This window comes from Cherax quadricarinatus, chromosome 21, assembly GCF_038502225.1.
Source record: "Cherax quadricarinatus isolate ZL_2023a chromosome 21, ASM3850222v1, whole genome shotgun sequence".
In the NCBI taxonomy this organism is placed as follows: domain Eukaryota; kingdom Metazoa; phylum Arthropoda; class Malacostraca; order Decapoda; family Parastacidae; genus Cherax; species Cherax quadricarinatus.
The window spans coordinates 28041118-28065422 of NC_091312.1; the positions used below are offsets into that span (position 1 = coordinate 28041118).

Genomic DNA, 24305 nt, shown 5'->3' on the forward strand with positions numbered 1-24305 from the left:
GATGGTGGTGGTGGTAGTAGAGACGATGGTGGTGGTGGTAGTAGAGACGATGGTGGTGGTGGTAGTAGAGACGATGGTGGTGGTGGTAGTAGAGACGATGTTGGTGGTGGTAGTAGAGACGATGGTGGTGGTGAGAGAGGAAGAGACGATGGTGGTGGTGAGAGAGGAAGAGACGATGGTGGTGGTGAGAGGAAGAGACGATGGTGGTGGTGAGAGAGGAAGAGACGATGGTGGTGGTGAGAGGAAGAGACGATGGTGGTGGTGGCAGGAGAGACGATTGTGGTGGTGGTGACGGTGGTGGTGGAGACGATGGTGGTGGTGGTAGTGGAGACGATGGTAGTGGTGGTAGTGGAGACGATGGTAGTGGTGGTAGTGGAGGCAATAGTAGTGGTGGTAGTGGAGGCGATGGTAGTGGAGACGATGGTGGTGGTGGTAGTGGAGACGATGGTGGTAGTGGAGACGATGGTGGTGGTAGTGGAGACGATGGTGGTGATGGTGGTGGTGGCAGTGGAGACGATGGTGGTGGTGGTAGTGGAGACGATGGTGGTGGTGGTAGTGGAGACGATGGTGGTGGTGGTAGTGGAGACGATGGTGGTGGTGGTGGAGACGATGATGGTGGTGGTAATGGAGGCGATGGTAGTGGAGACGATGGTGGTGGTGGTAATGGAGACGATGTGGTGGTGGTAGTGGAGACGATGGTGGTGGTGGTAGTGGAGACGATGGTAGTGGTGGTAGTGGAGACGATGGTGGTGGTGGTAGTGGAGACGATGGTGGTGGTGGAGACGATGATGGTGGTGGAGACGATGATGGTGGTGGAGACGATGGTGGTGGTGGTAGTGGAGACGGTGGTGGTGGTGGTGGTAGTGGAGACGGTGGTGGTGGTGGTGGTAGTGGAGACGGTGGTGGTGGTGGTAGTGGAGACGATGGTGGTGGTGGTAGTGGAGACGATGGTGGTGGTGGTAGTGGAGACGATGGTGGTAGTGGAGACGATGGTGGTGGTGGTAGTGGAGACGATGGTGGTGGTGGTAGTGGAGACGATGATGGTGGTGGTAGTGGAGACGATGGTGGTGGTGGTAGTGGAGACGATGGTGGTAGTGGTGGTGGTGGAGGTTGGTTTTTCACTGGTTTGGACACAACACAGTGTCTCCTGATCAGTTGATGACACATTCAGTAGTCGAGCATCCGCTGGTTTACCTCAACTAGGTTTTAAGCCCCATATATAAAAAAAAAAAAAAGACTTATTATGTGGTAGTGTACCCCGAGAACATACTTTTATGGGTATCCAAAATTCATTTGTAACATATGGAGATGGTGTTATCGAGGGTAATGGTGACAATATATTTATGCAGTAATCTTTCAAGTAAAATAAGAAATCGATAGAGAAATGAACACGCCTTTGAGAATTACTGGAGAACGTTACTTCAATAATAAATGATAAAAAAAATCTGTTATTCATAATACTGATATTATACAACACCGACCAATTGATGAATAACACACACTTGCAACACTTGGGAAATAAAGATACACAAGTGTTGTAAATGTGTCTTATTTATGAATGAAGTTACCTGGAATTCCATTTAAGATAGTTTCTCCAATGTCATTAATTCGCTAACCCCTCGGAAGGGTCCTTGATGCCGGTGAGGGGCTCTTGATCAAAGGAATTGGACCTTCCCTTCCTTGGATTCGAACCTGATTGCCTCCCAATCCTCAGGTGCTATATAGTCCCAGCCTTGATTACAATAAAAACAAAAAACAAAATAAAGATCACTAACTGTGAAGGCGAAGACAACTATGGATGCTAACTGTCTGTCAGGAAACTTATAACTTATGAATTTACACCACACAAACATATATCACAAACTTTCACTATTACAGTTATAACAAGCTTATACCAGCTGATCTTAGAGCACACCAGCTAATAGCATTATACTTGATTTTACATCTATCTTATACTACTACCACCCTTCAAGGGGCTGGAGGGCCTTGATGCAGGTTAAACTGAACCTAATTTCCTCTCATTTACCAGGACTTGTATGATCAGCACGGGTTTGGCGCTTCCCCTTCGAACAAAATATGTAAAATAATAATATTTATTTCTCTGAAATAAACACATAAATGTATTAGTACAATACTAAACACAAAACAAACCCCCTTTTATGTAATGCATGATGATGATGATGATGATGCCACAACAGTCATCATAACAGTTAAAAAAATCAAAATTCAAAAGCGAAATCGTTTAAATTTGACGACGAACAATTAATGACAAGAAATGAAAAATTATTTGTAAAGAAACCTCTCAATAAGAACTTGTATGGATGGAAATAATCAAACTCTGTCTGCTTGCCTCTGCCGTGGGCGAGGTCCTTGTCTGCCGTGGGCGAGGTCCTTGTCTGCCGTGGGCGAGGTCCTTGTCTGCAGATTGTCCTTAACCCGTCATACCTCTGACGTGCCTGTGAAAGGTTGCGAGAATTTTTCTGCCCTGGCAGCAAAGGGCTTTACTAAACTTCGCTCTTGATTGCATGTTCAACCAGCCTGTTGCTGTTAGCGACCCACTGGCCTGCACGGCCATTATTGCCTGGTTGATCTGGCACTTGGAGGAGATAATGAGTCACTTAATATGAAAAGTTATCCAGACTAGGAGGATGCCGGTGAAGGGCTCTTTATCCAAAGAACTGGAGATACGCTCTATTTCTTTGAATCGAATCTCATTACCTTCCATTCCCCAACGCGCTGTATGACCCCCTATGGGTTTAGCGCTACCCCATGAAATACAGGAATATGCAGATGATGGTATTAAAGATGTATATATCAATAATGCATTGTGGTGGGAACAACGTTGTTGATGTAACGAGATGAACGAGTAGCATCGACCAGGAGATGAACGAGTAGCATCGACCAGGAGATGAACGAGTAGCATCGACCAGGAGATGAACGAGTAGCATCGACCAGGAGATGAACGAGTAGCATCGACCAGGAGATGAACGAGTAGCATCGACCAGGAGATGAACGAGTAGCAACGGACAGCAGCAGTGACCAGAAGACCAGATCAGTGACCAGGAGGACGGCACAGGTAAGGAGTCTGCATATAAAATCTGTTCTAGTTGTTCATCTCTACAGACTGAGTCACAGGTGAAGATAAAAACAAGTTTAAGGTAAAAGTGAAGATATATAAGCAAAGATCACCAAGACTGTGGAAGCTAAGATCAATATGGCGGATCACCATGGCTGTGAAAGCATAGTTCACCATGGCTGTGAATATCAAAATGGTATACAATACCGACAGGTTGGTAGGTAAGACACATAGGCAACAGTTAGGCAACTTTATTCCGAAACGTTTCGCCTACACAGTAGGCTTCTTCAGTCGAATGCAGAAAGTAGGCAGGAACAGTAGAGATGTGAAGACGATGTAATCAGTCCATCACCCTTGAAGTCGTAGATTTGAGGTTGTCAGTCCCTCAGCCTGGAGAAGTTCAGTTCCATGGTCAGGAACTATCTGAAGATCAAGGGACAGTGCGGAGACTTAAATACTTAAATACAGTATTTAAGTCTCTGAAAGCATAGTTCACCATAGTTGTGAGAGCATAGTTCACCATGGCTGTGAAAGCATAGTTCACCATGGTTGTGAAAGCATAGTTCACCATGGTTGTGAAAGCATAGTTCACCATGGTTGTGAAAGCATAGTTCACCATGGTTGTGAAAGCATAGTTCACCATGGTTGTGAAAGCATAGTTCACCATGGTTGTGAAAGCATAGTTCACCATGGTTGTGAAAGCAAAGTTCACCATGGTTGCGAAAGGAACAACCACCATGTTATAAAAGCATAGATCACCATAGCTGTGAAAGCAACAATCATCATTTTAGTGAAAGCAACGCTCACCATGGGAGTGAAAGCAAAAACAACTATGGGAGTGAAAGAAATGATCATGATTGTGAGAGCAAGGACCACCGTAGCAGTGAAAGCAAAGATCACCAGGGCAGTGAATGGCAAATATCACCATGGATGTGAAAACAAATATAACTGGTTGTAAAAGCAGATTTAACCATCGCTGTGAAAAGCAAACTTAATCATGGTTGTGACAACAAAGATCATGAATGTGTAAGCAAAGATCAACATGGCAGTGAAAGCAACGACCACCATAGCAGTGAAAGCAAAGGTGACCATGGCAGTGAAAACAAAGATCGCCATGGCAGTGAAAGCAACGACCACCATGGAAGTGAAAGCAAAGATATCCATGGCAGTGAAAGCAACGATCAACACGGTTGTGAGAGCAAAGACTGCCATAGCAGTGAAAGCAAAGATGACCATGGCAGTGAAAGCAACGACTTCCATGGCAGTGAAAGCAACTAACACTATGGTAGTGAAAGCAATTAACACCATGGAAGTGAAAGCAACTAACACCATGGAAGTAAAAGCAATTATCACCGTGGTAGTGAAACCATCGACCACCATGGCTATGAAAGCAAAGATAACCATGAGTCTGAAAGCAAAGATAACCACTATTCTGAAAGCAAGGATCACCATAGCAATAAGAGCAAAGATCACCATAATTGTGAAATCAGCAATCACCCTAGTAGTGAAAGCAACGACCACTATGATTGTGAGAACAAGGGCCACCATGGCAGTGAAAATAAAGATCACCATGGCAGTGAAAAGAAAGCTAATCAGTTGTGAAATCAAAGATTATGGATGTGAAAACATTGATCACCATAACTCAAAGTAAAAAGCGCGATGCCAATGAAAGCAAGGATCACTATGGCAGTGAAACTAAAGATCACCATAGTTGTCAAACCAAATGCCACCATGGTTGTGAAAGTAACGACCACCATGGAAGTGAAAGCAAAGATGACCATGGTAGTGAAAGCAAAGATCACCATAATTGTGAAAGCACTTGTCACCATAGTTGTGAAAGCAAAGATCACCACGACTGTGAAAGCAAAGACCACCATGACGTGAAAGCAACGACCACCATGGAAGTGAAAGCAAAGATGACCATGGCAGTGAAAGTGAAGATCATCATAATTGTGAAAGCACTTGTCACCATAGTTGTGAAAGCAAAGATCACCATGACTGTGAAAGCAACGACCATCATGGAAGTGAAAGCAAAGATGACCATGGTAGTGAAAGCAAAGGTCACTATGGCAGTGAAAGCAAAGACCACCATAGTTGTGAAAACAAACATCACCATGGCTGTGCAATCAAGGATTACCACGACCACCATGGTTGTGAAAGCAACGATCACCATGGCAGTGAAAGCATTGATCATCATAGTTGTGAGAACAAGGATTAGCATGTTAGTGAAAGCAATGATCATCATGGCAGTGAAAGAAAAGATTACCATGGTTGTGAGAGCAATGATCACCATGGCTGTGAAAGCATAGAATACCATGGTTGTGAGATCAACGATCATACAATCACATAAAACAGTCATATACCACAATCATTTACCACAATCATATCACAATATGAAACAATCATTTACTACCATCATACACTACACATTAATGTACCAGAATCGTATACTACACAATCATATACTACCACAATCAGGCCACAATAATATTCCGCACATATTTATAGTGGAAGAAGATAAACGACATTTCTACCTGAGTATTCTAAGCCAAGAGAGAGACTTAAACAAAAATTGCTTAAGGTTGTGAAAATTTTGAACCGAGTCAACACATAATAGAGCTTATTAAAAATGGAAATATACTAATTTGGTCTTCACAATGAGGAAAGAATCAGAGAAAGAATGATCTCAAGTGTAGTATACGCCTTTCACAACCTCACTGAAGTGCAACAATACTAAATGTGTAGCGAACCTAAGGTATAGTCAACCTGAAGTGATGTTTAACACACTAAATTTCGATAACTAACTGAAGAATTGACGGAGAGTAAATAAGTGAAGAAACTATCAAATATTCCTTTGGAAACCGTCCTAAACTCAAATTGGTGCTTGGAAAGGCTGATTGCCAAACATACAAGGTTTGTATAAGTCACCCTGAGAAATCTTAAAATTGGATTAAAAATGAAAACTACACAATTGGGTTACAATCGGATTAAACATATAATGACTACACAGAAAACTCTACAGAAAAAGCAGAATGGTCGTTGAACTGCTGAGAAAACCACTTATGTCTCAACAAAAATAGAGAAAAAGTAATCATTCATAAAAATTACCAATATAGATTATTATTGTAATCAAAAAGAAGCGCTAAGCTACCAGTATAGAACTAAAGGTTCCATATTAATTAGAATAATCACTTAAAGGAAAGTCATACACAAGACAAATAAATAACTACAATCTTGAAAAAAACATTATGAATATGTTAAGCAATACAGTGAATAAAAATGCTAAGCGAGTCAAGATTCCTTTGTAAAAGTTCACATGTGTACGAAACATCGTGCATCTCTACAAATAAAAGTAATTTTGTATTCTTGAGTCTTCTTATCACTGTGGCTGGTGCCACAGTTTAACATTCAGCAATCTGCTTCATTAGCTCTTAAGAACGTAAGAAAGAAGGAACACTGAAGTAGGCCTGTTGGTCCATACTAGGCAGGTCTTTCACAAATCCAAAAATCTTCCTCCATGAATATAATAGTTTGCACCATGAGAATCGAAGAACCAAATATTTTTTTCAGTAACTCTTGCTAGCATATAGCTTAAACATGCTCCAGCACATATTTAAGCTTTCAGAGGAATGCTTTATTTATAGAGCAATGCACAATTCACCAAAACACCGAATGAGAACTCGCTGCCATTTGCAGATGAGCTTAAATTCAGATGAAATCTCAGAGGCCTTAAAAAAATAAAGTGTATACATACCCCACTTCATAGAGGAAGCAGCAGGACGTTGACAAAAAAAAAAAACATACAGGGTGGTAACACTAACACTACATGTCATAAAAGTCTTTGAGAGGATGCCAAGATGATTCAGAGTAAAAGTCAACATGGGTTCAGAGTAGAAATAGCCTGCCGATGTATATAGTTTACACAGATTTTGTAAGACCTAGACCGTGGACTAGGGTAAATAAATATGACAGCAAAATATCACAAGTGGCTAGCAAAATAAAATCTGTTCTTAGCAGAGTAAAGAGTTCATTATCCTAATGCATGGTCGTCCCAATTTTATTGTTTCTCGCCTTCATAATAATTCCAGAGGGAACACTAACCTGAGTATCATTCGCTGAGGATGCTAACGAAATAGGAATAAAAATTTCCTCCTGGAGGTTATTCCGGGGATCAGCGCCCCCGCGGCCCGGTCCATGACCAGGCCTCCCGATGGATCAGGGCCTGATCAACTAGGATGTTACTGCTGACCGCACGCAGTCCAACGTACGAGCCACAGCCCGGCTGATCCGGCACTGACTTTAGGTATCTGTCCAGCTCTCTCTTGAAGGCAGCCAGGGGTTTATTGGCAATTCCCCTAATGCTTGATGGGAAGCTGTTGAACAGTCTTGGGCCCCGGACACTTACGGTGTTTTCCCCTTAGTGTACCAATGGCGCCCCTACTTTTTATTGGGGGCATTTTGCATCACCTGCCCAGTCTTTTACTTTCGTAGGGCAATTCCCCTAATGCGGGAATAATTCCTAAGAGATATCAGGAAAATCTATTTAGCAAATGGAAATAACAAGTCAAATTGGAGAAAAATTCAAGTAATTTTAAATATGTATAGAAATACAAAAAGGTCTAACGAATTCGATAGTTAAAATACACCTAGAGATATTTATCTCTTACTGTATGCACAATGAGAATTTATTTTAATCAATATTTAAGGGATCAAAGTATCCTTGACTGGGGTGTAAAGGTTACATGCAGTTTTAAAAATCCCTGTGATGTTGACAGGTTTTTTAAAGACCCCTGTGTGGCTGAGAGGTTTTAAAGATATTAAACCAATCAAAACGAGCACTTGATACAGAACACAAGCAAAATAACTATAGAACGAGAGAAATATGTTAAAGGTTGTGGAATAATAATGTCAGATGATCTATTATTAGTAAAATACGACAAGGGAAATGTATCAATGACCAGGAAAATGATACGCTGTATTATAAAAAATTAAAAAAACAAAAAAGTAAGTCGTTCTGATGGTTTTACTATTTAAATCAGAATTCAGTTTCGTTTCATGCTTTCAGGGTTGTCTGCATAAGCTTAATAAAAAATCTAAGCTACTGTTTCAAAGCACTTGGAAAAATTACACACACATAGCATATTGTATATTATAATATATATATATATATATATATATATATATATATATATATATATATATATATATATATATATATATATATATATATATATATATATATATATATATATATATATTAGTGGTGAAGCAATGTAAAAAGAGAGCAAATGAGAGAGTGGGTGAGATGTTATCAACAAATTTTGCTGAAAATAAGAAAAAGTTTTGGAGTGAGATTAACAAGTTAAGAAAGCCTAGAGAACAAATGGATTTGTCAGTTAAAAATAGGAGAGGAGAGTTATTAAATGGAGAGTTAGAGGTATTGGGAAGATGGAAGGAATATTTTGAGGAATTGTTAAATGTTGATGAAGATAGGGAAGCTGTGATTTCGTGTATAGGGCAAGGAGGAATAACATCTTGTAGGAGTGAGGAAGAGCCAGTTGTGAGTGTGGGGGAAGTTCGTGAGGCAGTAGGTAAAATGAAAGGGGGTAAGGCAGCCGGGATTGATGGGATAAAGATAGAAATGTTAAAAGCAGGTGGGGATATAGTTTTGGAGTGGTTGGTGCAATTATTTAATAAATGTATGGAAGAGGGTAAGGTACCTAGGGATTGGCAGAGAGCATGCATAGTTCCTTTGTATAAAGGCAAAGGGGATAAAAGAGAGTGCAAAAATTATAGGGGGATAAGTCTGTTGAGTGTACCTGGTAAAGTGTATGGTAGAGTTATAATTGAAAGAATTAAGAGTAAGACGGAGAATAGGATAGCAGATGAACAAGGAGGCTTTAGGAAAGGTAGGGGGTGTGTGGACCAGGTGTTTACAGTGAAACATATAAGTGAACAGTATTTAGATAAGGCTAAAGAGGTCTTTGTGGCATTTATGGATTTGGAAAAGGCGTATGACAGGGTGGATAGGGGGGCAATGTGGCAGATGTTGCAAGTGTATGGTGTAGGAGGTAGGTTACTGAAAGCAGTGAAGAGTTTTTACGAGGATAGTGAGGCTCAAGTTAGAGTATGTAGGAAAGAGGGAAATTTTTTCCCAGTAAAAGTAGGCCTTAGACAAGGATGTGTGATGTCACCGTGGTTGTTTAATATATTTATAGATGGGGTTGTAAGAGAAGTAAATGCGAGGGTCTTGGCAAGAGGCGTGGAGTTAAAAGATAAAGAATCACACACAAAGTGGGAGTTGTCACAGCTGCTCTTTGCTGATGACACTGTGCTCTTGGGAGATTCTGAAGAGAAGTTGCAGAGATTGGTGGATGAATTTGGTAGGGTGTGCAAAAGAAGAAAATTAAAGGTGAATACAGGAAAGAGTAAGGTTATGAGGATAACAAAAAGATTAGGTGATGAAAGATTGAATATCAGATTGGAGGGAGAGAGTATGGAGGAGGTGAACGTATTCAGATATTTGGGAGTGGACGTGTCAGCGGATGGGTCTATGAAAGATGAGGTGAATCATAGAATTGATGAGGGAAAAAGAGTGAGTGGTGCACTTAGGAGTCTGTGGAGACAAAGAACTTTGTCCTTGGAGGCAAAGAGGGGAATGTATGAGAGTATAGTTTTACCAACGCTCTTATATGGGTGTGAAGCGTGGGTGATGAATGTTGCAGCGAGGAGAAGGCTGGAGGCAGTGGAGATGTCATGTCTGAGGGCAATGTGTGGTGTGAATATAATGCAGAGAATTCGTAGTTTGGAAGTTAGGAGGAGGTGCGGGATTACCAAAACTGTTGTCCAGAGGGCTGAGGAAGGGTTGTTGAGGTGGTTCGGACATGTAGAGAGAATGGAGCGAAACAGAATGACTTCAAGAGTGTATCAGTCTGTAGTGGAAGGAAGGCGGGGTAGGGGTCGGCCTAGGAAGGGTTGGAGGGAGGGGGTAAAGGAGGTTTTGTGTGCGAGGGGCTTGGACTTCCAGCAGGCATGCGTGAGCGTGTTTGATAGGAGTGAATGGAGACAAATGGTTTTTAATACTTGACGTGCTGTTGGAGTGTGAGCAAAGTAACATTTATGAAGGGATTCAGGGAAACCGGCAGGCCGGATTTGAGTCCTGGAGATGGGAAATACAGTGCCTGCACTCTGAAGGAGGGGTGTTAATGTTGCAGTTTAAAAACTGTAGTGTAAAGCACCCTTCTGGCAAGACAGTGATGGAGTGAATGATGGTGAAAGTTTTTCTTTTTCGGGCCACCCTGCCTTGGTGGGAATCGGCCGGTGTGATAATAAATATATATATATATATATATATATATGATTCGTTGTACTTGCGGCCAGCAGTAACAGCCTGGTTGATCAGGCCCTGATCCACCGGGAGGCCTGGTCGTGGACCGAGACGCAGGGGCGTTGATCCCCGGAATACACTCCAGGTAGATATAACAGCCGTATGACGGTTGGTAGAAGTATACCCTATGACCCTTTCATATTCGTATTCCCCCTCACCTCCGAGCGAGTGTCAGAAACTGGACTCTTATCAAGCAGGACCTTTGCTTAGCAGACGAAGATATTATCACTACATAATAAACCGCAAGTATAACATACCATGTCTATCATATGGTCCTTCACACTTCCCCATTTCACCCACATTATCAGATATATCACAAAAAAATAAATATTAAAAAAAAAAACCAGTATATGTACAAATATCGAAAATAACACAAGTGGAAAACAAAATACCTCTGCAGACTGTTCAGTATTTGTGTATCGTTCCAGTCACGGTATTGTGCATTTTTTTGTTATTGAACTGGAAAAGTTCGTTTAGAATGTGGCCGGAGGAATGGCAGAAGCAGTTTAATGTCGATAACTGTGAAGTTTATTTTATAAACTTTTATAAAATTTACAAAATAAACAATCAAACTGAATGCGAAAATGAATAAGGAATTCTGGCTAGCAGTATGGTATACAGAGCTCTGTGGCCCGCTCCATGGTTGCAGATCGACAGGACGACACTGTCTAGTCTGTGACTTAATGTATTAAGTTAAATGGTGGTCTATCTGATGGCCTATTTGTCTACACAGATCTTAGCTTTACCACTGTACATGTTATTACAGCTGTTAATATCCGTATACTACCTACTTCAGCAGACTCTTAAATCAGCGGGCATAATAACATCTTTGAATTTAAGAGACGTTGTATAGTGTATTTAGGCTGGAATATAACCCTACCTATCACCCAGGAGTAAAGTACTTTTAACAAACTTAGTTAACCTATTTCTTAAAGAACAACTTTTGTGAAAAAAGTATTTCACAATCTTTAATGTTCATTAATAATTAAATTGTAATTGAACAGACAGTTATTGCCTCATAATTAGAGTAATTATCTACTTAATCCTATTAATGTAAGGTTATATTTACATCAGGAATGGATGAATTTAATCATGTTTTGCACCGAAAATATTTCCATATTTTACCATAAAAGCGAAGTGATGTAACTATTGTCCAAAAATGTTAATTCATTATAATGTAATTTACATTTAAGTTCACACTACACTTGAATTTTACAGTAGAATGTTCATAATTATTTAGTTTCAGTTTCCCAAAGGGAAGCAAATTCTCAATGAGCCTAGCAGCAAAATTTTAATAATTATAGCCAAGGGTAACTAGTGAGAAGCGACAGCGTCGATACACTTTATTGAGAAGAATACTTTGTATAAGCAAAATTGTTGTAAGTCGGATGTTGATTCCGACTCATTAATATGATTTAAATATACTGACAGGGCTTTCTTCGCTATCCAACAATTGAATTATGACTGGGCAATTATCAGGAGAAGAGGGAAGACCGGTAATAATTTGTGGATATCCCAAAATTGAGGCAATTCACTGAAGCAACTACCACCTGGAGTTCATCAAGAGTCATTTTGGATATATCACGACTTCATGTACAATTGACTTCAACTTCCAGGAAAGTATCCCTCTTTATTCATTGTGTTTCCACTGAAGGAAGATTTACAAAAGATAGGTAAGGAGGGCGGATCCTGGTAGGGGGTGTCTTAGGTACAGCTACACAAACAATAATCATACATAGTTTAACATATGATACAATAATCTCACAGTAAACGGGTTATATCACAATGTGCAGAACAGCCACTGTGAAAAAAAATAGTGAACTTCCAAGCGCTTTCGTGAGAAATCACGAAAACACTTTCAAGTTCACTATTTTTTTCACAGTGGTTATTCTGCATAGTTTAACATATGTGTAAATTACCCAGGATAACCCCCAAAAAAGTCAAAGTGACTTATTTATATTGGTGAGCATAGAGACAAATTATAATGCAGTCTGTCTTTGTAACCTGTGTATACACATTCTTTGTAACCATTATGGTAGTATTGGTAGATGTTATTTATCATATAATTAAGACTCAGTGATCCAAGATCCTACTAAACACCAGTGATATTAAAATTATTATTTTTCCTTTGATTTACAGCTCAAGCTCACATGTACAACCTTGATGTTATCTGTACATCTGAGGGGTTTCACTCGTTTAATTACCATTCCAACGGCGTTATGGGGAATGTGTCAAGGATATGGCAGTGGAAGGATATAGTCGAGTATGGATTGGCTATATGCAAGTTCCTTAGGGACAAAATAATCATATCACATTTCTGCCAGTTAAAATAATGTAAGTAATTTGTACTAAACTGAACAATACTTAATAACTTAATTATTTATTTTGTCTCTGAAAGTTATTAAGGAATAAACTTTTATTAAAAAATAAGCTAAAAGTTTGTTAATAATAATAAAAATAAATATAAAAATAAATGATGATTATATTCTATTTTCTTCTTCCTTTTGTCTATCACCAGAAACACTAATAGCAAATATTAATTAATAACAGACGAACAGTAAGAGAAAATCCGATTATCTATTATTATATGTATGAGGAAAGTAAACCCTTAGGAGTCGCACATCACCTGGGAAGTCTGAGGTCATCAGGTTTGAACCAAGGAAGGGAAAGACAGCTCCAGTTTCCCGGATCAAGAGCCCTTCACCAACAGCAAGACTTTCCCTTGAAGGGTCTTCAGCTCAAAAGCCCTTCGCTAACAGGAATACTTTTTCTTAAAGGGTCTCTTTATCAAGAGCCCTTTACGAATGGAGCTTTTATTTTTTTTCAGCAGTGAACTTTAAAAAACAGTCTTTTCCTCTCCCTCAAAGCATCGCTCGAAAATCAGAGTTTCCTTAACGGCATTCACTTGGCTAGTTCACCCGGATAACAATGTCAAAGTCACCTGGCACACTCTTGCCTCCAGACTCTACATCAACGGCAATAGTGCTGGAAGTCATGAAGAACAGTGGCTGATCATCGACCTCACAAGACCTGGTGAATGAATGCTGATGTAGTCTGGTCGTTAGTGGGGAAGGAGTTTTGGATAGGAAGAGATACGGAGACTGATGGGGGGGGGAGAATGGAAGGATGAAAGGAATAGAGGGAAGGATGGAAAGTGTTTTATGTAGTGAGTATGAGATGGAAGGAGTAGAAGGAGGGGGATGGAAGGAGTAGAGGGAGGGGGATGGAAAGAATATCGGGAGTATGACGGTAATGGAGGAAAAGAGGATGGAAGTAGCAGTGGAAGTAGTTTAGAGAGGGAGTTTGAGAAGCGGATAGAAAAAAAAAAAGGGATAGGGGGCATCTTCAGGAGGTTCTAGTGTGCTCGATGGGTCCAGATTTTCTGAGGCAGAGCTTTTTATCGCCTTTATCTTATATTCCATTTATGAGCGTTATCGTACAATATAATTTACTGTATAATTTGCCGAATAGGTAAAACTTGCGATTTTGGATTAAATAGCAACGCTCTTGCCGAATAGGGCAAGCGAAAATTTCTGTATGCAATAACTTCGCAAAAATCATTCTGAACCTAATGAAAAAAATACATTTCATTGTGTTTATTATTAAACTATTGTAAACTTATATAAAATTTATTTACTTGGATTAGGCTAAATTAAATTGCGCTTGTTATAAGGTTAGGTAAGTTTTCTAAGGTTCTTTTGGTACAAAATTATTAATTTTTACATTAACATAAAGGAAAAAATATATCTTTAAACGTATAGGAGAAATTTTTAGAAAGGACTTAATTTTAAATGAGTTCTTGCTAATTGACCAGTTTTACCTATTCAGCACATATATATAGTGGTAAGGTGATGCGTACATTGTGCTGTCTCTGGAGGCGGTACAAGGTTCGTAGGGTCGAGTCTTGGCCTGCTTAACTTGGTTCTGGCAAACAAGGAAACCCTTGTTAATAATTTGTATAATATACATACATATAATATATATATATATTATATATATATATATATATATATATATATATATATATATATATGTGTGTGTGTGTGTGAAGCTTGGGTGGTAAATGCAGCAGCGAGGAGACGGTTGGAGGCAGTGGAGATGTCCTGTCTAAGGGCAATGTGTGGTGTAAATATTATGCAGAAAATTCGGAGTGTGGAAATTAGGAGGTGTGGAGTTAATAAAAGCATTAGTCAGAGGGCAGAAGAGGGGTTGTTGAGGTGGTTTGGTCATTTAGAGAGAATGGATCAAAGTAGAATGACATGGAAAGCATATAAATCTATAGGGGAAGGAAAGAGGGGTAGGGGTCGTCCTCGAAAGGGTTGGAAAGAGGGGGTAAAGGAGGTTTTGCGGGCGAGGGGCTTGGACTTCCAGCAAGCGTGCATGAGCGTGTTAGATAGGAGTGAATGGAGACGAATGATACTTGGGACCTGACGATCTGTTGGAGTGTCAGCAGGGTAATATTTAGTGAAGGGATTCAGGGAAACCGGTTATTTTCATATAGTCGGACTTGAGTCCTGGAAATGGGAAGTACAATGCCTGCACTTTAAAGGAGGGGTTTGGGATATTGGCAGTTTGGAAGGATATGTTGTGTATCTTTATACGTATATGCTTCTAAACTGTTGTATTCTGAGCACCTCTGCAAAAGCAGTGATAATGTGTGAGTGTGGTGAAAGTGTTGAATGATGATGAAAGTATTTTCTTTTTGGGGATTTTCTTTCTTTTTTGGGTCACCCTGCCTCGGTGGGAGACGACCGACTTGTTGAAAATATATATATATATATAAGAGAGAGGTTAAGAGAGTGGTGAAGCAATGTAAAAAGAGAGCAAATGAGAGAGTGGGTGAGATGTTATCAACAAATTTTGTTGAAAATAAGAAAAAGTTTTGGAGTGAGATTAACAAGTTAAGGAAGCCTAGAGAACAAATGGATTTGTCAGTTAAAAATGGGAGAGGAGAGTTATTAAATGGAGAGTTAGAGGCATTGGTTAGATGGAGGGAATATTTTGAGGAATTGTCAAATGTTGATGAAGATAGGGAAGCTGTGATTTCGTGTATAGGGCAAGGAGGAATAACATCTTGTAGGAGTGAGTGTGGGGGAAGTTCGTGAGGCAGTGGGTAAAATGAAAGGGGGTAAGGCAGCCGGGATTGATGGGATAAAGATAGAAATGTTAAAAGCAGGTGGGGATATAGTTTTGGAGTGGTTGGTGCAATTATTTAATAAATGTATGGATGAGGGTAAGGTACCTAGGGATTGGCAGAGAGCATGCATAGTTCCTTTGTATAAAGGCAAAGGGGACAAAAGAGAGTGCAAAAATTATAGGGGGATAAGTCTGTTGAGTATACCTGGTAAAGTGTATGGCAGAGTTATTATTGAAAGAATTAAGAGTAAGACGGAGAATAGGATAGCAGATGAACAAAGAGGCTTTAGGAAAGGTAGGGGGTGTGTGGACCAGGTGTTTACAGTGAAACATGTAAGTGAACAGTATTTAGATAAAGCTAAAGAGGTCTTTGTGGCATTTATGGATTTGGAAAAGGCGTATGACAGGGTGGATAGGGGGGCAATGTGGCAGATGTTGCAGGTGTATGGTATAGGAGGTAGGTTACTGAAAGCAGTGAAGAGTTTTTACGAGGATAGTGAGGCTCAAGTTAGAGTATGTAGAAAAGGGGGAAATTATTTCCCAGTAAAAGTAGGCCTTAGACAAAGATGTGTGATGTCACCGTGGTTGATAAATCTTTTAAAGTTGCTAGAAATACTTTTTACAATCCAAAAAGGGACAACCAACCTTATTCAACTAAAAATATGTTGGTTCTCCCTTACCATGAAAACTTGGTTGATGTGCCTTCTCTTCGTAAGACTTTTAATATTAAAGTTGTATTAAAAAATCTTGGTACAGTAAAAAAACTTTTGATAAAGAATTCCCCCCAAAATGCTGATGGATGTGTCTATAAGATTCCTTGTATAATTTGCGATAAAGTTTATTACGGTCAAACTGGTAAAAATCTCGAACTAAGATTAAAACAACATAAATATAGCATTAGAACTGGACAAGATTCCAATGCTCTATTTATTCATGTAAGAGATTTTAACCATCCAATTGATTTTCAAAAAGTTGAGAAAGTAGTATCAAGCAAGTCCATGGTCGACAGGAATATAATTGAATCTTGTTTCATAAAAAGCAGTTTTGACAATAATATGAATATTTCCTTTGGTTTATATAAATTAGATCCATTTATAATTAATAGAATTTGGGAAGAATTTAATAATACATTGGACAAATAATAGTTTTTTTTAAATTTCTTATTTCTTGGGTAGAATAGTTTGTTGGTGGGTTGTATGAAGGACCTGTCTAGTTCGGCCGGCGGATCTGCTGTCTCGCGTCAGGTGTTTCGTTACTTTCATTGTTCCTTGATAATGTGAGTAGTCACGAAAGCGCTTGGAACTTTTCTATTCTTTCACAGTGGTTGTTTTGCATATATATATATATATATATATATATATATATATATATATATATATATATATATATATATATATATATATATATATATATATATATAAGGGAGTTATAAAGAAAGAGGAGGGTGAGAGGTGTAAAGAGGACAGAACTTGTCTGTTGATAACTCATCACAACCAGTTATAACCCAGCGTCACTAAGTAGTAGCGACGTGGAAATTTAGAGAACTCATCACATGTTGAAGCACTGTGGATAAAAATAGGTACATATTGGGAGAATGTGACAGGGTCTGTGAAAACATCCCCTCAAACGATCCCAGCACAAATCTTTTTAAATGGCACCTTAAATATCACAAAATACTGAAAAACAGGCAAAACAGACGTTCTACAAAGCTTCGTTAATTCCATAACAAACGAATATCAGCTTTTATTTCTTTAGCAAAATTGGGAACATCAGCAGTGTGCTGCTACCCTATTTTATTTGATAATTACATAGGGGGGCTTCAGTAGAGCAAAGGGGATAGCTTCAAGCATTCCATTGAAGGTTCATCAACTACATGTGCTTCAAAGGTTTTGTTCCAATATTTTAAACTGACGTAACTAAAGATCAACGCACCAAAAACAATCTCTCCCAGAACAGCGAAAGGCTTTGAAATCTGCTTCATTCTCTTCTATAATGTAGAGAACAAAGGAGCATCGCGTCACCTGCAGGACACCTTTATAACGACACACCAACACATCCTGGGGAACCCGTATAGGCGTAACGTGAACTTTGATGCGTGTATCAGTTTAGGGATTCCGTATAGTGGGACTCCAGGGATGGAGGGTATTATTCACCCCTCACACTCTTCTTCCCTCTCTCACATCCTCGTTCCCTCCTGCCTCTCTGCAGCTTGACCATGATGGATCAGCTGAGAGCATCATCGGTTGTGTTTTGGGACCTGAGACTCACCCAGCGTCTACCGGATACCCTCTACCACATAATGAGGACCTGGTAATGCTCTGTCCCACGCACGCACTGACGCACGCACCCTCCCTCCCACGCACCCCACTACACACTTTTCTGAGGTAAGGATAAAGTTTTTAATAAAATACAACAAAATGGAGTAATGTAACAGTACAGTGGCCCATTGTTGACATCAAGGCTGTCAGCAGCAAATCTAACCAGAGTTATGCATGTACACTTGCAGGCAAGAAACTAGTGCATACCTGGAGTATACCTGGAGAGGGTTTCGAAGGGTCAACGCCCCCGCTGCCCGGTCTGTGACCAGGCCTCATAGATGGACTCTTTGACATACAGGCCAACAACCCCTTGTTGCCTGTTCATTCTGTCGCATCTAGAAAGGTTGTAACCACTTATCCATATTTCACTGTCAAAGTGATCTTTTGTGTGAGTCGCTGTGAAGGCTGCAAACATTGCATTAGACTCCTCTAGAAGTCCACTGATAAAAGATATTTTGTTGTTGGTGGATGGCTTAAGGCCCTGTATATTAGCAAATATGAACGAGGTTGTACTCTGTGTTTGTTGGGGGAATTTTGTTTTTGGCATCAGTAGTTGTAATTCTGGAGGGCCATGGGTGGCCACTGGCTGCGCCTCCAGTCTAACAAGGCTCCAAGGTGGTGAACTATTTTTATTTCCTTCCATTTTCTTTTTCCGTTTCCTGCCACTAAAAAATCACCTGGAGTTGAGTTGTCGTAGCTACTATTGTTCGTCTTGTTGGGTCTGTGCCTCCTGGTCCCTTTTAGATGGTATGCAGGGCAGTCGATGTTGTAACACTGCTTCTGGAGGACCGAGGAGTGACACTTTTTGGGTGAAAGAAAGTACAGGAAGAAGAACGACACACTCCTTTAGACAGGAGGTCGCTACATTTTTTGGGATGCTCAAAGTTGCATGTCCCATTTTTTTCCTGATATTCCATGCTTACAGATGCCCCAAGCATAATATTTGCACAAATTCACCTTTGGTTGAGAATTGTTGGGAGGTGTGTTGTCAATTTCTGCAGGTTCTGGGACTGCCCTATAATCCTCAGTATCCAAGCCAGGGCCACCCCGTCCTGGATTCCATCTACTTTCCTCAGTAGAGGAAGAAGGAGGAGACTCCTTTCCAACATCTGTACTGTGGGCCACGGTCTTGTGCAATGATGGTTGTATATTTACGGTTTTAGTGGTGGTTGTGGTAGGGTCCCTAGTAGAGTCTGGGCTGGCAGTAAGGCTGGGGGCTGGGTCTGGGCCAGCACCAGCACTGTGGGTATTAGTGCTATGACTGGGGGATGGGTCTGGCTTAGCACTATGTGGGTGACTAGATAGTTTCGAGTCATCTGTTGTGGTATGGGCATTCTGCATTTTTTGATACACTATCTCTTGCTCCCATGTTTTATATATTTTTGGTAGACTATCCAAGAGGTCATCTTTGTTTTCTTGATTATTTTTATCATTTATTACTCTCCTTAGTACCTTTCTGATACCTCCCCAAAGTTCTACATCTTTATTGCACAACCAGACACACCTTGCTAGTTTGAGGTTATTTTTTGAGGCTGTATTTAGTCTAGTACAAGAGATATGGTGTTTGGAAAAGCATAGATTGCATGTGATTCTGGATTTCCTTCCAAGGATTTTTTTACATGTCCCACAGATATGCTGTGCTGACATCCTGTCTGTATCCTACTACACTCTGTATGCCACAGAAGAAAACTGATTTCCACTTTACCTTTCTCTTGCTGGTGCCAGTAATATGCAAGATGTATTTATACGAACCAAGTTTGCAGTATGTGGGTGGTGGTGTAGGGTGGGTGGTGGGTGTAGGGTGGGTGGTGGGTGTAGGGTGGGTGTGAGGGCAGGACTTACCCACACTGCCACACTTCACTATTATTTTTATCATTATTATTATTTAATTTCCTTTTATTTAGTACTGTACACTGTTTATCTCAAGGATATACACTGTATTCTTTTAAAATACACTTTTCACTGCGCTATACTGGGATCATTGTTTCATTATTTACACAGCAGCTAGGCCTACACTAACTTTCTCCTACACTTCTATGGAAAAGTTTATTTCCTGTTTAGTAGAGGTAACGGTTGTATGCTCAATTTATGTATGATCTGATTCCCTGCACCTCAATGCTACCACCACTCGTTTTATCTCTTATGACTATAGTAATTACTCATCCGTTATTAACACTTCACTGGACCTCTGGCAATAGTTCGCTAGTGCCAGTCGCTTGTAAGATATTCCCATACCTACACTGTACATTATACGCTATACTGGGGGATAATTAAGATTACTCTTATCTACAATTTAGTTCACTATGTCACTGCACATATATATCCTTGTCACTCACTATATTACTTATAGATAGATCAATATTTGTTTATTTCCATTTGTGTCGACATCCGGCCACAGAAAAAAGGGGTGATTAGTGGAATGAAGTAAAAAGGGTGGTAAGGAAGAAAAAGTTAGCATATGAGAGGTTTTTAGAATGTAGAAATGATAAATGGAGGGCAGAGTATATGGAGAATAAGAGAATAAAAGAGTGACGAGGGAGTGAGAAAGGAGAGCAAGTGGATAGTTTCACTAGTTTAATCAACAAATTTTGCTGAGAACAAGAAAAAGTTTTGGAGATTAATAAGTTGAGAGAGGATAGTGAACAATTGGATATAGCAGATGAAAACAAAACGATATTAGATGGGGAGGTGGAGATAAGAACAGGTAAAAACAGGGTCCACGAGACTGAGTGGCAGATCCTGGAACTAAGAACTGACGGAGAACATCACATCTAATCTGTCTCCCGAACGTAATTTCAGAATATGAAATGGCTATAATCATAACCATAATTTTTAAAGGGTTGGACCGGTAAGATGACCAAAACCTCGAGCAGTGGGTATGGCTAAAGCCAGCGTCAGGAAACACTTGTCCTGTGTCCTGTCAAATCTTACCTAACCTAACCGAACGTAAGAAAGTGGACAAAGATGCTCTCAACCAGTGGCAGTCCTGGACATGGGTGGAACGGGCAGCCACACAAGGCACCAACTGGTGATGAGACTACGTAGCACGCTCGATATTTACATTACACCCCCCCCCCAAAAAAAAAAAAACAGTCGCCAGTGCTTCCATTTTTCATTTATGTTGAAAATAGTTTGAATCTTTAGTTTGTTTGCGGTATATTTGGGAGACATTCTCGAATATCCCATTACCATTTATACAAAGATTTATTTTTCATTTATCTTGTTTCAAGACAATATGTTTTTACTTGAAGCTTAGAATAATAGAGGTGCTGTATTTAAAAAGAAAAATGTTTTATTATGCACTGGGGGAGAGGGATGGGGGTCTGCTGTTGGAGGGGACAGAGGGGAAAGGGAAGGGGAGGGGAGGACAACTTTGTATCATCTCGCAGTGAAAGACTGAACAAGCCTCACATTACATCACTGGCACGGCGTAGAAAAACTGGGGATATGATAACAATGTACGAAATACTTTAGAACATTGACAACCACTTCCTTGCCAACCGACTTCTTGACAACTATCTCCCTTGGTACTCACCTCCCTGGCAACCATCTCCCCGGCAGCCACCTCGCTGACAACCATCTTTGAACATTAAATCTCTCTCTAGCATCCACCTCTCTAGCATACACCTCTTGTATTCTTCAATACAAGATGGCTATCGTTTAGCAATATGAAATTAAGTAATGCAGATATTTAATGTTCAAAGATATTATATTATGGTTATTTTTCTAATTATATATTTGTACAGGATTCACTTGTTTATAACAGCAATATTTATTTCTGTTTCAGATAAATGCAGATGATTTTGCAGCTCCTGGTCCCAGGAATGGCAGTAGCTCAGGAAAACACACTCGCGTGTAATTAAAAGGATTCAAAGATGTGAAGTTTTCCCATTGTCTTATAAGCAAGAACACAAATGGAATTGCGCGTCAATGCACCTACTGGCTCATGCTAGGCTGGTGGCTCATGCTAAGATGCTCCTTTTCCCCCCCTACTTAATTAACCATTCTCACTCTTATATTTAACAATTATTACTAAACCAGTACTTTTCTACATCCTCTCTAAATCTGTCTTCCACCTAGATGTTGAATCTTGCCGAACACCAATTGTGAGTTTACTTTTAGTTTAATATCTTCATTATGCACACCATACCCATCCTGTGGGCGGTAGTCAAAGGATTAGAGGTACATAATGGGTCCACGGACTGGACACCAATTGTGACTGATACTCTTTCTGATTTCACCTCTGTTGACGGCTAACAGTAATCTCTATTTACCTATAAAGTGTTATTATTTAAGCTACGTAGTTAAATCTAACTAAACCATCAATGCAATAGGAACAAACATTTTAAATAAATCGTATTCAACCATTTTTTTTTATATAACGTCTTAAGAACTTTTATGAAAACATTTCTCTTACTCGAGTATCAATAGCCATACAAACTCTTCGTATCATCGATCTATCCAGTCAGTGCAAAAGAGGGGGGGTTGGGGAAGGGTAGAAAATAACGTAAGGCAGATTTATCTTACTGTAAATGACACACACTGTTTGCCACTCAACAGTCTGTCAATGACAGAAGTAAAGCCCTTTTATATACTTCAGGATTATTATGGAAGGAAACTTTTCGCCCCCAGTAGATTCTTCATTAGGATTCGTGGCAAAATGTTTCCATTAGAAAAACGTCTTGGATCGTATGTATCTTTATCCACAGGCTGTCAGTATTACCATGTCATTTGTACCTTCAGTTTCTTTAAGAAATATAAGAACATAAGAAAGAACACCGCAACAGGTCTACTGGCCTATGCGAGGCAGGTCCAATTCTCCCACCGGCTTAAGCCAATGCCCTGACCTAAAGGTCAGACACGTCACTTAAGGAGGGAGCAAGGCATCAGACCTATTAGCACAAACTAGTCAGGTCCAACTCACACCCACCCACACCCACTCATGTATTTATCTAACCTATTTTTAAAACTACAAAACGTTTTAGCCTCTATAACTGTGCTCGGGAGTTTGTTCCACTCATTCACAACTCTATTACCAAACCAGTGCTTTCCTATATCGTTCCTGAATCCGAATTTTACCAATTTAAAGCCATTGCTGCGAGTCCTGTCTATGTTAGATATTTTAAGCGCGCTGTTTACATCCCCTTTACTAATTCCAGTTTTCCATTTATAAACCTCAATCATATCGCCCCTAATTCTACGCCTTTCTAGAGAGTGCAGATTCAGGGCCCTCAGTCTATTCTAATAGGGAAGATTTCTGATGTGACGAATGGTTTTGAAAACCGACAAGTTGAAGAATTGAGACACTTATGCAACACATGGGAATCTTTATTGAAGAAACGTTTCGCCACACAGTGGCTTCATCAGTACAATACAAAGTAGAAGTGGGTAAGGAGAGTAGAAGTTTGAGGTAATCAGTCCCTCAACCTGGAATCGACGTGTTCAGTCCATCACTCTTGTAGGAAGTGCAGCATAGGGCCAGAGAGGTGCCTTATATACTGCGGTGAGATGAGTTGAAGCAGGAGGAGGTGGGATCACAGTGGGACCTGCCACTAGTGTAAGTAGGTCGTCGTCCAAAGGTTGGGCAAGCGTTGAAGTCTTTGTACCAACTTGTCGGTTTTCAAAACCATTCGTCACATCTGTCAGACACTACAACATCATGGGATCTTGGTACAAAGACTTCAACGCTTGCCCAACCTTTGGACGACGACCTACTTACACTAGTGACAGGTCCCACTGTGATCCCGCCTCCTCCTGCTTCACCTCATCTCACCGCAGTATATAAGGCACCTCTCTGGCCCTATGCTGCACTTCCTACAAGAGTGATGGACTGAACACATCGATTCCAGGTTGAGGGACTGATTACCTCAAACTTCTACTCTCCTTACCCACTTCTACTTTGTATTGGACTGATGAAGCCACTGTGTGGCGAAACGTTTCTTCAATAAAGATTCCCATGTGTTGCATAAGTGTCTCAATTCTTCAAGATTTCTGATACATGGGATAAACTTTGTCATCCTAGTTTGTACGTTTTCCAGTGCATTTATATCCATTCTGTAATACGGTGACCAAAACTGTGCAGCATAATCTAAACGAGGTCTAAAGATATATAGAGCTGAAGAACAACCTGAGGACTTCTATTATTTATACTTCTTGCTATGAAGCCAAGGATTCCGTTAGCTTTATTGCGAACACTAATGCACTGTTGTCTTAGTTTTAGATTACTACTAACCAGAACTCCTAAATCTTTTTCGTAATCCGTAATATTAAGATCTACATTATTTAGTTTATATGTGGCTTGGTTATTTTCCTGTCCAACATTTAGAACTTTGCATTTGTCTATAAGAAACTGCATCTGCCACTTCTCCGACCACTGCATCAGTCTATT

The 24305-nt window shown here is 40.0% G+C and overlaps 1 long non-coding RNA gene across 2 annotated transcripts; it reads left to right on the forward strand.

Moving 5' to 3' along the window:
• Positions 1-903: 903 nt before the first annotated feature.
• On the forward strand, positions 904-23235 carry LOC128689095 (uncharacterized). 2 transcript variants are annotated; one of them, XR_011392281.1, is made up of 5 exons: positions 904-3076; positions 11895-12136; positions 12603-12797; positions 17808-17983; positions 21705-23235. It is a non-coding gene; the product is annotated as an uncharacterized lncRNA (long non-coding RNA). The 2 variants fall into 2 exon arrangements; XR_011392280.1 differs by having other exon boundaries at positions 11895-12797.
• Positions 23236-24305: the final 1070 nt, after the last annotated feature.